This window comes from Prunus persica, chromosome G4 (genome assembly GCF_000346465.2).
Source record: "Prunus persica cultivar Lovell chromosome G4, Prunus_persica_NCBIv2, whole genome shotgun sequence".
Lineage (NCBI taxonomy): Eukaryota > Viridiplantae > Streptophyta > Magnoliopsida > Rosales > Rosaceae > Prunus > Prunus persica.
The window spans coordinates 22,378,471-22,391,100 of record NC_034012.1 but is presented as its reverse complement, the minus strand read 5'-3'; the positions used below and the strand labels follow the sequence as shown (position 1 = coordinate 22,391,100).

The window sequence follows — 12,630 nt, the reverse complement described above, 5'->3', positions numbered from 1 at the left end:
ATCTCCGATTTCCCTTCATCCATCTCCGTCGGACGCTCCAATGAATGCACCATCCTTCTTCATATCCAACGCTACCGCAATCATCTCCGTCTCAATCTTCGTCGACCGACGACACACCTCCAGTTCCTTCTCCAGCATCGTCGAATCTGAGCGACGTCAACCACAACAACTTCAACGCATACGGAGTTGAGACCTTTTTTCAAATCAACAAGTATTTTAGCTTTTCCTTATAGCAATTTTGTTTTACTGTGCAAAGAGAATTGTTTTTGTTAATAGATTTGTTTGCACAGTTCCAAAAACGCCGATATGCCAAACTAGAGAAGTTTCGATGTGGGAAGAAGGGTTATGGGCTTAGGTTGCTTGATGATATATTTAAAGGGCAATTTCTAGAGATTATGCAAAAGCCTTAAAAAGGGGTTCAATTTATGTGTTTGCTTAGCATATGATTGAATTGTGGTTTTGGCAATGGTGATATGGTGATTCAATTTGATTCTTCATTCTTTGGAGCACTGACGATGCTAGAGTTGGTGGTAGTCAAAATTTTGGGATGAGTTCTTGGCATAAAATACTTAATTAGTCAATATGAGTTATTGATGTATTGCTTTTTCTATTTTAGAATGATATAATATTTGGAATTAGTGATTTAGAATTCATTATGCTTGTTTTTCTCATTGTTGTTGACTTGTTTGGCTCTATCTGTGCATGTTATCTAATGTTTGGTTACTGAGAAAATTGATAATTACTGTTCTTGGATTTCGATTCTCAGTGATCTAGGTTCTTTGTGATTCTAATGTGTAAAATACTATTTAGTGTTAACTTGGTTTTGATGTTTGGTACTGTTTGGATTCTTTATCGTACCTATTATGCAAATGAAATGACGTAGTTGTTAACTTCCAGTAAGTGGTATGAACAGTTGTTATACTGTTCATACCCTGCAACTGAGATGATTTCTATGACATAGTATTAACAGTGCACTTCTATGACATAATATTAACAGTGTACTTCTATGATATAGTATTAACAGATTTTCAGTAACAAAGCATGCTCTATATTTGCTCTATATATAGCTATGCACTTGAAGTTTATGATATGCATAATGTAATTTTTACTAGGAAGATAGTGTTATGACATAGTATTAACAATGTATTTTCTTTTTTCATTTTCTTGTAGAGGTATTTCGTTTTGCCTTTGCGATTGTTTCTGGTGAAACTGTGAACAATTGGAGGTGGTTTCTGCAAAAGATATCGGATGTCTTATTGGGCTTTTTTTTGGGTTTTTTGAGTTTTTTTGTATGAAATGGTATTAACAATGCACTTCTATGACATGGTATTAACAATGCACTTCTATGACATGGTATTAACAATGTACTTCTATGATATGGTATTAACAATGTACTTCGGGCTTGCTGGGCTTGTTTGGGTTTTTTTTTAGTTTTTTGTGTTGGGCTTATTTTAAGTTAATCAATGGCAGTCATGCAATTTATAGGAACTTCAACACCCATTTCTTATGTAGTAAATGGATTTTGGGTGTGTTTCTAAAGTGCATTTCATATAGGATTTTTTTATATATAATTTCAACCCCTATTTTGGGTATATTAGTGAAGCTAAGAGCTTAAAAAAAAAAAAAAAAAAAAAAAGACAACTAAATATCATTATAATTGAAACAATACTAATGTTATTCATAATTAATTGGAAAAAAAATAACATTACAAATAACCTACAATTGTTGCCGACGAGGTTTCATATCATGAAAACGTCACATTATATTTGCATTACTAATACAAGAAAAAACATATTTCTCCATGTAAACAACCAAGTTATCACTCAACCATTGATTCCCTATTTTGTTACACAACGGTGTTTTCACAATATTCATAGTTGAAAAAGCTTTCTCAACCGAAGCAGTTGCAACGGGTAAAACTAAAGCCAGTGTAAGAAGTAAATACACATAGTTGTATATTCTACTCCTTCCTGTATTCACCAATTTTTCTGCTAGATCAGTAATTCTGTTCAATGATGAAAGCTTAGTATTGCTCTGCATATCAACAATATAAAGCCTAAGTTGATCTTCAAGCTTCATGAAGTCTCGGCCATTAAATTCTTGAGAGTAAAATTTAGCAAAACGAAGTATTTTTTGTTTGTCAAAAGCTGCAAAATTATAAGCTGGACTCAAACATGCCATACAAAGAAGCAATTCAATATTTACCTCAATGAAGCGATTATTCAATTCCACTAGTTGCTTATCAATGATAGTAAGAAATAGGTCCACACAATAATAATGGAGGTTTGTGATTTTCTGAGCTTTACGTCGTGATCTCCCTTGTGGTACAAATAAATCATCCAAGTTAGGAACGTCAATATCATTGTTGCCACAAAATATTGATACTTCACCAAGCAAATCATCAAAGTCATCATCCCTCACGAATTGTAGCTTTTGCTTATATCTTTGGACCAACATCATTGCATTCATAATATCTTGATCTTTCTTTTGTAATGCCTTTGACATATCATTTGTGATTCCCAATATAAATCTAATCAAATATAGGTGAAACACAAAGTCAAAAGTTTGTATTTCTTTCAATAACCTATTTGCTTCACCTAAATTATCTTGGTTGACATCATCGAGATATTAATTGTTTCAAAAATACTCTCTTCTAATTGGAAATTCATGATCATGGTTTCAAAGCATTCCCTTCTCAGTGCTGGAGACTCATGAGCTTTCGTCTATGACGTTGGAGTATCGAAGTGAGTGTCGGAGGTACAGCGCGGTGTAGTCTCTGACTGCAGTTGCTAGAGATGGAACAGGTGGCTCGACTCATAACCAAGGGGTAGAGTTTGATCACTTGCTTCGCCTCGAGACAGGGTCGAGAGTTTTGAGGGCAAGGACCATGTGGAAGCCAATATGTGATGGTTTTTTAAGCACACTGAAGATTCCAGCAACAAATGGATATATGTACATAACGTATTGTGGAGAAAAATAATAATTGCTACTTGCACTTGATGGAACCCTAATATTATATGTAATTAGTTTCTAATTGTACTACGTTTTATTAAATAACTGCTACCCGCAGTCGCTTGTATCCTGATATCTGCAACTGGTTTTAATAAGAGATATTTGGTCATACGCTTTTCGAGTATTTTACTTGAAAATAAGCCAAGAGCATGTATAGAATGCATGCTAAATAATTTTCGAGATATTATTGCTTTATGTTGATGATATGGTTATTACTGGGGATGATCTTATTGGAATTCAAGATATTAAACTTCATCTCAGTAACTGCTTTGACATGAACGATCTTGGACCTTTGAGATATTTTCTTGACATTAAAATGGATTCCTCACCTGGTGGATATATTTTGTCTCAAGATAAGTATGCCTCTGACCTAATATCTCGAGTTGGCTTGACAGACAATAAAGTAGTTGATACGCCGTTGGAATTAAACATCAAACTTCGACCGGCTGATGGTGAGCCCTTTTCTGATGCCACTCTTTAGAAACAGCTTGTTGGAAGTCTTATTTATTTGACCCATTATACGACCAGACATTAGCCATGCAATGCATATAGGAGGCTATTTTATGACTGCACCTTGTTCAATTCACTTCGCAGCAGTTCTTCGAATTCTCAGATATGTGCAAGATACTTTACACCATGGATTTTTATTTTCATTGCTCTCTTGGAAAAGCAAAAAACAGGCAGTCGTGGCTTGCTCTAGTGTTGAAGACGAGTATAGAGCTTTAGCAGATACTACCTCTGAGATTGTTTGGTTGCGATGGTTACTTGGAGATATGGGTACTAAACTTTCTGCACCAAGTCCTCTATTTTGTGATAATAAGAGTGCCATCCAGATCGCACATAATGATGTCTTTCATGAGCGTACCAAACACATTAGGGGATCGCTCTCTCGCTACACGAGGAGAGCCGTCATCTCCTCCTCGCCTTAACCACACTCGTTTTCATCCACGTTCAGCCGTCATCGCTGCTGTTATTCTTCCACGTCGAGTCGTTGCCGTCACTCCTCTCTTCGACTCTGGGATGCTAGCCTCATTGTTGTCTCTCTCATATCCTAGGAGTTGGTTTCGTCGTTCTCTTTCTCCTTAGTGCGTCGCCGTCTCTGATGATTGCCTTGGTATGTTGATTTCAGCAGCTGCAGCTGTGCTCTTGCTATTGTGCTAATAGTCTCCAAGTCAACAACGATTATGGTGCAAGTTGCTTCATTGGGGTCAGCGGCCACGGTGGAGGTGGCTTTCCTCACACCCCCTCCATCGTCCGATCTATGATCTCAAGGAGAAGAAGATAGAACGAGGAAAGGGAAGAAGAGGAGACCTAGAGGAGAAAGAGATGATGGAGAGGAGGGGTCGGCTAGGGTTATGAGAAATGGTTGAGTGTGTGTTACAAATGAATACAAAGAGTTGGGTCTGTTTTCAAGTAAAATAAAAATAAAAACAAATAAATGAGTTGGGCGTTGTGAGATTGTTAAGAAATGGAATTGGCCTTATTTACTTATTTGACTTTTGGAGTTGGGCTTTGTGGAGAGGTCTAACAATATATAAATAAATATTAAAATGATATATTTTTTAATTTGGCCAGGCCGATTTTTTGGGGTATAGAACCAGATCTGGAACCGGTTTGGTGTTTTGAATCGAGTTTGACTTTTTGATCAACATAGTTCTTTTCGATTTTTTTCTGACCCATTTTGGTTCGGTTGATCAGTTCTTCAGTTCCGATGCCCACCCTACTTGCGAGGTATAACTTTTGTTCATCAACCAACAAACTGGAGGGCCTGGATTTTGAAGATATCATCCAACAGGAATTTTGTAGCAGTTTGTCTCAACAGCCGGCGACCAAAGTCAAAACAGCTGTGTGAAATTTTTTTTGGTCGAAAACAGCTGTGTGAAATGAGGGGTGACTATTCTCACATTTCCATGCTTGGGTTTCATGTAAACAAGGCCCATATCATGACTTACTCATGTGCTTTGCCTTCCAAATTTACAGTAGCTGGATGAAAAGCAGGTTTTGCAATTGAAGCAGCCCCAGGATTTTGAGACCAACGCTTAACAGTCATCATCGCCTAACAGTTCAACCAAATGCAGTCAAAGGAGTCAATCTCCTAAATCAATACACCTCAAGGAACCGAAAAGCCAGGTAAGAAAATCATCGAAAATAAATATTTAAATGAAAGCTGTAATTGGAGCAGCACCACAACGCCACTTATTCACAGGATTCCTCTAGTTATAGTTGCCATATAACCATTCAAACCAGCTGCAAGAACATGGTACCGGTGAGAGAGAGAGATGGAAAATACAAATGAAAAATAAAATAAATTTGAACATGCAGATAAAAAAATATATCATCAGGAATAAAATAAATGAAATCAAGGTCCAGTTGGTTCTCTCGGAGACAGAGACAGAAGAGATCATATTCATCTCCACCTCTACAAGACGTGCAATGATTTTTTCTGTCTCAATCTGTACAAGAGAACAAAAGGATCAAGGTTCTATTGATGAGTAGTTCCATTAACAAGAATAGATATATCTGCAGCCAATTACCTGGGATAGCTGCGCAGAGTCAACTGATTCAGGCAAAAGGGAGCACCTGTAACAAAAAATAGACCCTATTATTCATCAAGATTGACCACATGGCGTATGGTCATTAAAGTATAAAGGCAAATTGGAACCTGTTTCTTGATAAAGAGTGGCAAGAATTCAAACAACGCAGGTGCCTGAGGAGAAAGTTGAGAAGAAATCTTATCAGCAGAAACTTGCCTATGCAAACCACGAATTTCCTGCAAGGAATAAGACTCCACTATTAACATATACATAAAGATAAACCAGAAATATAAAGAATAAGCAAAAATAAATAAAAAATGGTTTCCCATGGAAAGAAATTCAATCGCATCGCCTAATGCTTCTTGATTAAAGCAAAAACAAATGGAAACTTCATTGGAAACTTATCACTTTCGGGTGTGGGAGAGATGCAGAAAAAAGCTAAATCCGCATGAGTTACCTTCAAGAGGGCATACACTTCAGGAATGCTTTCAATAAGTCCTTCTAGTAATAGGATGACACCATAAACCTTCAGAACCACCTGTTAACAGATGACATGTGAAGGTTTATTTCTTTGTAAACATCTATAAGATGTGTGCTTATTTATGGGTTTACAGATCCCAGCTACATTGTGGGAGAGACTAAGTTGGAGCTTACAGATTTCAAGTATGCTTGCGTAGGTTACTTGGTGTTCTTAGAAAAGATTCTCCTAGTGATTCGCAGAAAAGATTCTTAATTATGCTCAGACTCATTCTCCAACTCATAAAACCAGCAGAAGCAAACCAAATCAATCACCCAAATACAAAACATTCTGAAAAACCAAGCATATATTATATAGTAATGGATAGAAGGTTGGATGATGCCAGTATTAAACGACGCCATCAATGATTTATTAAAAAAAGAAAAAAGAAAAGGAAAGATAACAATGTTGGGGCAGATTCACTCTTCCTTGAAATCTCACCTTTCTAACTGTGTAACAAGTTAATAATCAATTTTGGAACCTTTACATTATCTTCCTGAGGTCTAGAACTACTAAACAAAACTATAAAAAAAATATTAACGAGCAAAATGGTTTTAGCCAGAATAATTTGAAAATGATTAGATTTCTTCTCTGTAAGAATGGAATTTTCGATGAAGATAATAAATTATAGTTATTATCCTACTCTTCGAAAAGAGTAATAAATTACCCAAACATTTTGAAATGCTTGAATTGCTCGTGTTAGTGAACATAGATACAATTCCAATTTTCTTTCCAGGAACTTAAATAAAACAAGTAGAGCAGGACAAGACTGATTAGCGAAGATTATGGTACACCACTAATTTGAAGATCTCTTTGATTCTTCCAAAAAGATGAAACCCCAAGTTCAACTTAGTTGAATTCCACTACCCAAATCCAAAATGAAGCATTTGAATGAGTATACAAAACACATCACAGAGTGCAAATGACTGGATTTCATCACAATTTTACAGAACAACCATTTGTTCTGTTTCAACCAAAACATACACTCAAATCTACTTTCTTAGCATCCAAACAAAGCCAGAAAGCAAGAAAAGAAGGGCAACCCATTAAAACCCGTTACTTTCTAGGCGAGTTTTGCAAAACTTTGAGATATGGGTTTGAGAGAATCCATGGTTTCTCAGAAGCCCCAAAATGGAGTTTGCGTTTTTTAAGGACTACAACTTGATCCCATGAGATCTGGGTCAGTGATAGCTGTAAAAATCATTGGTTGTTATCTTGGTATGGGAAATACCTGGAGTGTTTGAATTGCTCTGGAGCCCACTCACATTCCTTCTTGGCAAGTAACTAGTTGAGCATTATTTTCCATGTAAAGATGTCACATCCCGGGATCGGCTCAGCCGTACCACGAATTGTCTGCTTTGGGGCCTCGTGCTAGATGGAGGTAGGCATGTACATATAAGGCACATCACCCCCTCTCTGTTGGTTGATGTGGGATGTTACAATCTACCCTTCTTAGGGGCCCGATGTCCTCGTCGGCACACTCGCACCACACGGCAGAGTGGCTCTGATACCAAATTGTCACATCCCAGGATCGGCTCCGCTGTAGCACGATATTGTCTGCTTTGGGCCTCTGCCCTCATGGTTTTGTTTCTGGGAACTCACAAGCAACTTCCCAATAGGTCACCAATCCTGGAATTGCTCTAGCCCAAACTCGCTTAACTTCGGAGTTTCCATGACTCTGAAGCTAGTGAGCTCCCAAAAGGCCTCGTGCTAGATGGAGGTGGGCTTGTACATATAAGGCACAGCACCCCCTCTCCGTTGGTCGATGTGGGATGTTACAAAAGACATTGCACATCACTGACCTGACTTCCTAATAAAATTGCAGGCTACACAGATCCTACGAAACCAGGTTTACCCCTCTTGCACGAATGACATTTCCGCTCGGGCCTTGATCGATACATATGGATAATTGGAATGATATATGCTTACTATCATCCAACTGTAAGACTCGATAAAAATCCTATTAATTTTTTCCTAATTTCTAATCTAATTTTATCTTTCGTGTAAAATTTCGTATTTGACTGGTGTGTTCGATCAGAAGCCCCAAAACGAAGTCTGCGTTTTTTGAGGACTACAACTTGATCCCTTTGGAAGTTGAAATCGCATCTTCTGGCGACAACCATGGTTGAGGTCGACGACGATCAATTCGAAAAATTGAAAAACCCCAACCCAAGCGATGATCAATCCTTAATTGGGAGGCCGAGGAACGAAGATGGCGATCGTAAGGTCTCCGAGGGAAGCAAGAGGAAGAGGCAATTGATGAAGATAGAGATCTTGCCCTTGGTTCTATCCAATGACAGCGAGGTCAGTGGCGATGACTTTGAAGGCGGTGTGCACGAAGGAAGGGTGGGTCGGTGAGGGTGTGGGAAGAGGCAGCCAGTTTGGGTGGGGTGGGGTGGGATGGGGCTGGGAAGAGAAAGAGACGAAGAGAAATTGTTTTCTTTTGATTTTTAATTTAATTGAATAATATTATTTACTTGTTTATAATTATTTTTAAATAATATAAATTTTTTTTAGTATTTATTTGTCCACTTGTAAGTCCACCTCATTAAAAAAATAGAACCCACATTCACCACATCAGCATTTAACAGATTCACTAACGGTTTGGCTAACGGAGGGGGCAAATTGTAGGTTTTCTGCGACGTTGAGTATGTACTCGTAAATGTCTCCAAAATCGGGTATGAACTCGTAAATGACCTTATAAGTTGGGGGGTTTACTGTAGTTTACCCTTTTTTTATATTTATAATATTCTACACAAACACGTAAAAATAATTTTTCTTCTGTGGAGCAATGCTATTTTGGCATCTCCCCTCAGGACCGGCCTCCAAACAAACAGTTTACACTCTTAGGAAAAAAAGTACATGATATTTTCTTTATTTATAGGACCTAAGCTAACCCTAAACTACCATATATGGTCAACGGTTATTAGATTTCTTAACCACCTACTTTACATTTATACATCAATGATCTTTTAAAAGAAAAAAAAAAGAAAGAAAGAATACTTATGAGAACAAATAGAATGTATATAAGAAACACTCTCAGTAAAAATAATGTATGAAACAATACATATAATTTATAAACGGAGCTGATTTTTCCACTCTCCTTTTCTCCACTTACACTCCCTTTTGCTTTTTAATATTTTTTAATCAATATTTTTCATTTTTGTTCTTTCTCTTTCCTATTCTACCATTGCCATACATTAATTTCTTTTTACTTCACTTTTATATTATTTCTTTGGCTTAAATGTCAAAATAGTCCCTGTATTTTATCACTTGGCCAATTTAGTCCATGTGTTTTCAATTTGGCCAATTTGATCCCTATGTTTAAGACCGTTAGTCAATTTGATATGTTTCGTTAAAATTGCCGCTAAATGAACTTGAAAATCTTTTTTTATTTTATTTTGAAAACCTATAAAGTTTTTTGAAGTTAATAAAAAGTTCAATTAAACTAAAATATATCATTAGAAAAAAGAAAAAACTTGAAAAGAAAAAGAAAAGAAAGGCGTAGTCTAGTTAGGAAGGGGAGGAGCGGCTCAGAGGGTAAAAAAGTGGGAAGGACCATTGCAGAGTGGTAAGGTTGCAAGGGGGCTTTTATTATATATATTAGAGGTGGGTGGATTGGAGTTGGGGAGGTAAGTGTGGCTTGGAGAGTTGGGGCTTTTGGGTGTTGATGGGAAAGTGGTTGGGGGTAGAGATTGACAGGGTTGCTGGGTTTTTCCCACTTCTACAATCGTTGTGCAGCTCCTCCCCTCCCCAACTGCGCTCTTTTTCTTCTTCTTTTCTAATGTTTAATTCAACTTTTTATTAACTTCATAAAGCATTTTATAGGTTTTCTAAATAAATAAAAATATATTATCATGTTCATTTAATGGCATAAAGAAAAAGAAATAATATAAAAGTGAAGTAAAAAGAAATTAATGTAGGATAAGGGTGGAATAGGAAAGAGAAAGAAAAAAAGAACAAAATTAATTAAAAAGTATTAAAAAAGCAAACAAGAATGTAAGTGGAGAAAAGGGGAGTGGGAAAATCAACTTCCAAAAATAAAGATGCATAGTTTTAAGGCTTAAATGTCAAAATGGTCCCTGTGTTTTACCTCATCGGCCAATTTAATCCCCGTGTTATCAATTTGGCCACTTTAATCCCTGTGTTTGTATATGTTAGCAAATGTGATCCTTTTTGCCAAAATTTTGTTAAAACTGGAAAAAAAATACTTCAAATTAATTTAAAAAACTGTAATTAATTATTACATATCCAAATTCAATCTAAAAATGGAATTAAAAAAAGTTTTGCCTCCCCAAATTTCACGCTTAGAACTCAACCATCTCCCAAACCCATAGCCACTCTCACTACACCCACTTCAACCCCAAAAAATACACATTGTGTGCTGGTAGTGGAGAAGGAAGATGATTGCGACAAGAAAATACGATTGACTATCACTTTCTTTGCTAGAGGATGCAAGAACATCGCTTTTAATAATTAAGTTTTTATTACTATTTGAATTTGAATATTTGTAATTAATTTAAATATTTTTTTTCTTTAGTTTCAACTGAATTTTGACAAAAAGGACCACATTTGCTAAAATATATAAACACATAGACTAAATTGGCCAAATTGATAACACGGGGACTAAATTGGCCGATAAGATAAAACACAGGGACCATTTTGACATTTAAGCCTAGTTTTAACTCATCCGTACTCAAGTAAACTAATTCAAACTTATAGGTGAGTGCTTGGGTAATTTAAAGTCTAATTTCTAAAATTCATCAAAATTATCTCCAAGCTCCGAAAATTTCGAAGGACTCGTATTCACCTCTACTATTTTTCTATAACCTCCATTCTCCCAATAACATCCAAAAAATTTCCAAAACACTTTTCTAGCACTTCTTATAATTTAAAATAAAAGCACACTAATTCAACTTAATTCCAAACACTTCTTTTAACTTCAAAAAGTTGGTGTTTACACACTTTTGAGAGTTTCTAAAAGACTTAGGACTCGTTTGGTACATTGTATTAGACTTTGGATAAGAGTAAATAGTCCATGTTAGGTGTTTGGTGTCAACTTGTATTATTTAATTACCTGACTATTTTATACGGATTGGGCTTTTAATACTCTTCTTACCTAACTAACTAATACAACTCACACACCTCAGTTTAGTTAATACACGCTTAATTATATAGTTAGGGGAAAAGAACACACACGTTCATGTGAAAAATCCGACGACGCCATTTTCATCTTCTCTGCTCTCTCTCTCTCTCTCTCTCTCTCTCTCTCTCTCTCTCTCTCTCTCCAATATGCTTCTTCTTTTTCTTTATATATTTCATCTTTTATTAAATTTTTGTGGAAATTAGGTTATGAGTTTTTCCTTTTTGACTTTTTTCCTAGTTATTTCCGTGTTGCTACTGCTGGCTGTTGATTCTCATCTTACCTGCTTTTGTTGGGCTTCAATATATTCTCCTTTTTTCTAAATTATATATGTGCTAATTATATTGTCTATATTTCCACTTAAATTATCAAAGAATTTCTTGTAAAAAAATAGTCTGTCCAATGTTATCCGGAACAACACCAAACACAATATAACTTAGTTAGACTAGTTATCCGGAACAGCACCAAACGCCTTATAATATTATGGATAAACAGTCAGTACTGTCCGGAATAGATTAATACTATCCGACATAATTTAATCAGTACAGTCCGACGTACCAAACGAACCCTTAAATGTAAAAATAGTCCCTGTGTTATAACATGGTGGCCAATTTAGTACTTATGTTCAATTTGGCCAATTTAGTCCCTGTGTTTAGGACCGTTACCCAATGTTGCCCATTTCGTTAAATTTTTTGTTAAATAAACTCAATAAACCTTTTTATTATCTTTTGAAAACCTATAAGCCTTTTTGAAATTAATTTAAAAAATAAATTAATCTAAAAATATTAAAATTTCATAACAAGTAAAGGGGGAGAGATGGAGCGAATGAAGAAGTGGGAAGGAGGTGATGAGCGGAAGGGCATGGCCAAGGGGGAGAGATGGAGGGGTGGGGGAGTGGTGCGACGACTAGAGATGGGGGTGGAGATCGGGTGCAAGATCTGGAGGAGCTGCTGGGATGGGGTATGGTGGGGCCTGTAGGGGCTCTTTTTTTTTTCTTTTAACTGAAAGGAATTTCCATTAAACCCTAGTAAAGGGAACACAAATAATGAAACTAGACCAATACAAGGAAATTCCTAGCAAAGGGAACAGAAACAAACGAAACTAGACCAATACAAGGAAAACCCCATAAAACATTACCTACTGAAACATTCTAAAATGGACGAAGGTAAGGGATGTTCTTGAGAGAGAGAGAGAGAGAGAGAGAGAGAGAGAGAGAGAGAGAGATTAAGGGTGGGCTGCATCGGAGTTGGGGTGGTGGGTTGTTGTTGGGGAGAAAGAGAGAAGAGAGAAGAGAGAAGGGTGATGCATGCGCTTGGGATTCGAGATGGTATGACAGGACTGACCCCGAATTCCTCGGAATTCAAAACGAATTCTGTGGATTATCTGACATCATACTGATACCGGGCCCACTTACTAAAAAGGGA

At 36.6% G+C, this 12,630-nt stretch overlaps 1 long non-coding RNA gene across 2 annotated transcripts; it reads right to left on the bottom strand.

Annotated features, from left to right (window-relative positions):
* On the bottom strand, positions 5,213-6,865 carry LOC109948453. Of its 2 annotated transcripts, none has more exons than XR_002271077.1 (5): positions 6,201-6,865; positions 6,004-6,084; positions 5,675-5,782; positions 5,547-5,592; positions 5,213-5,259 (listed from the first exon to the last, which is right to left on the bottom strand). It is a non-coding gene; the product is annotated as an uncharacterized LOC109948453 (long non-coding RNA). The 2 variants fall into 2 exon arrangements; XR_002271078.1 differs by having other exon boundaries at positions 5,220-5,465.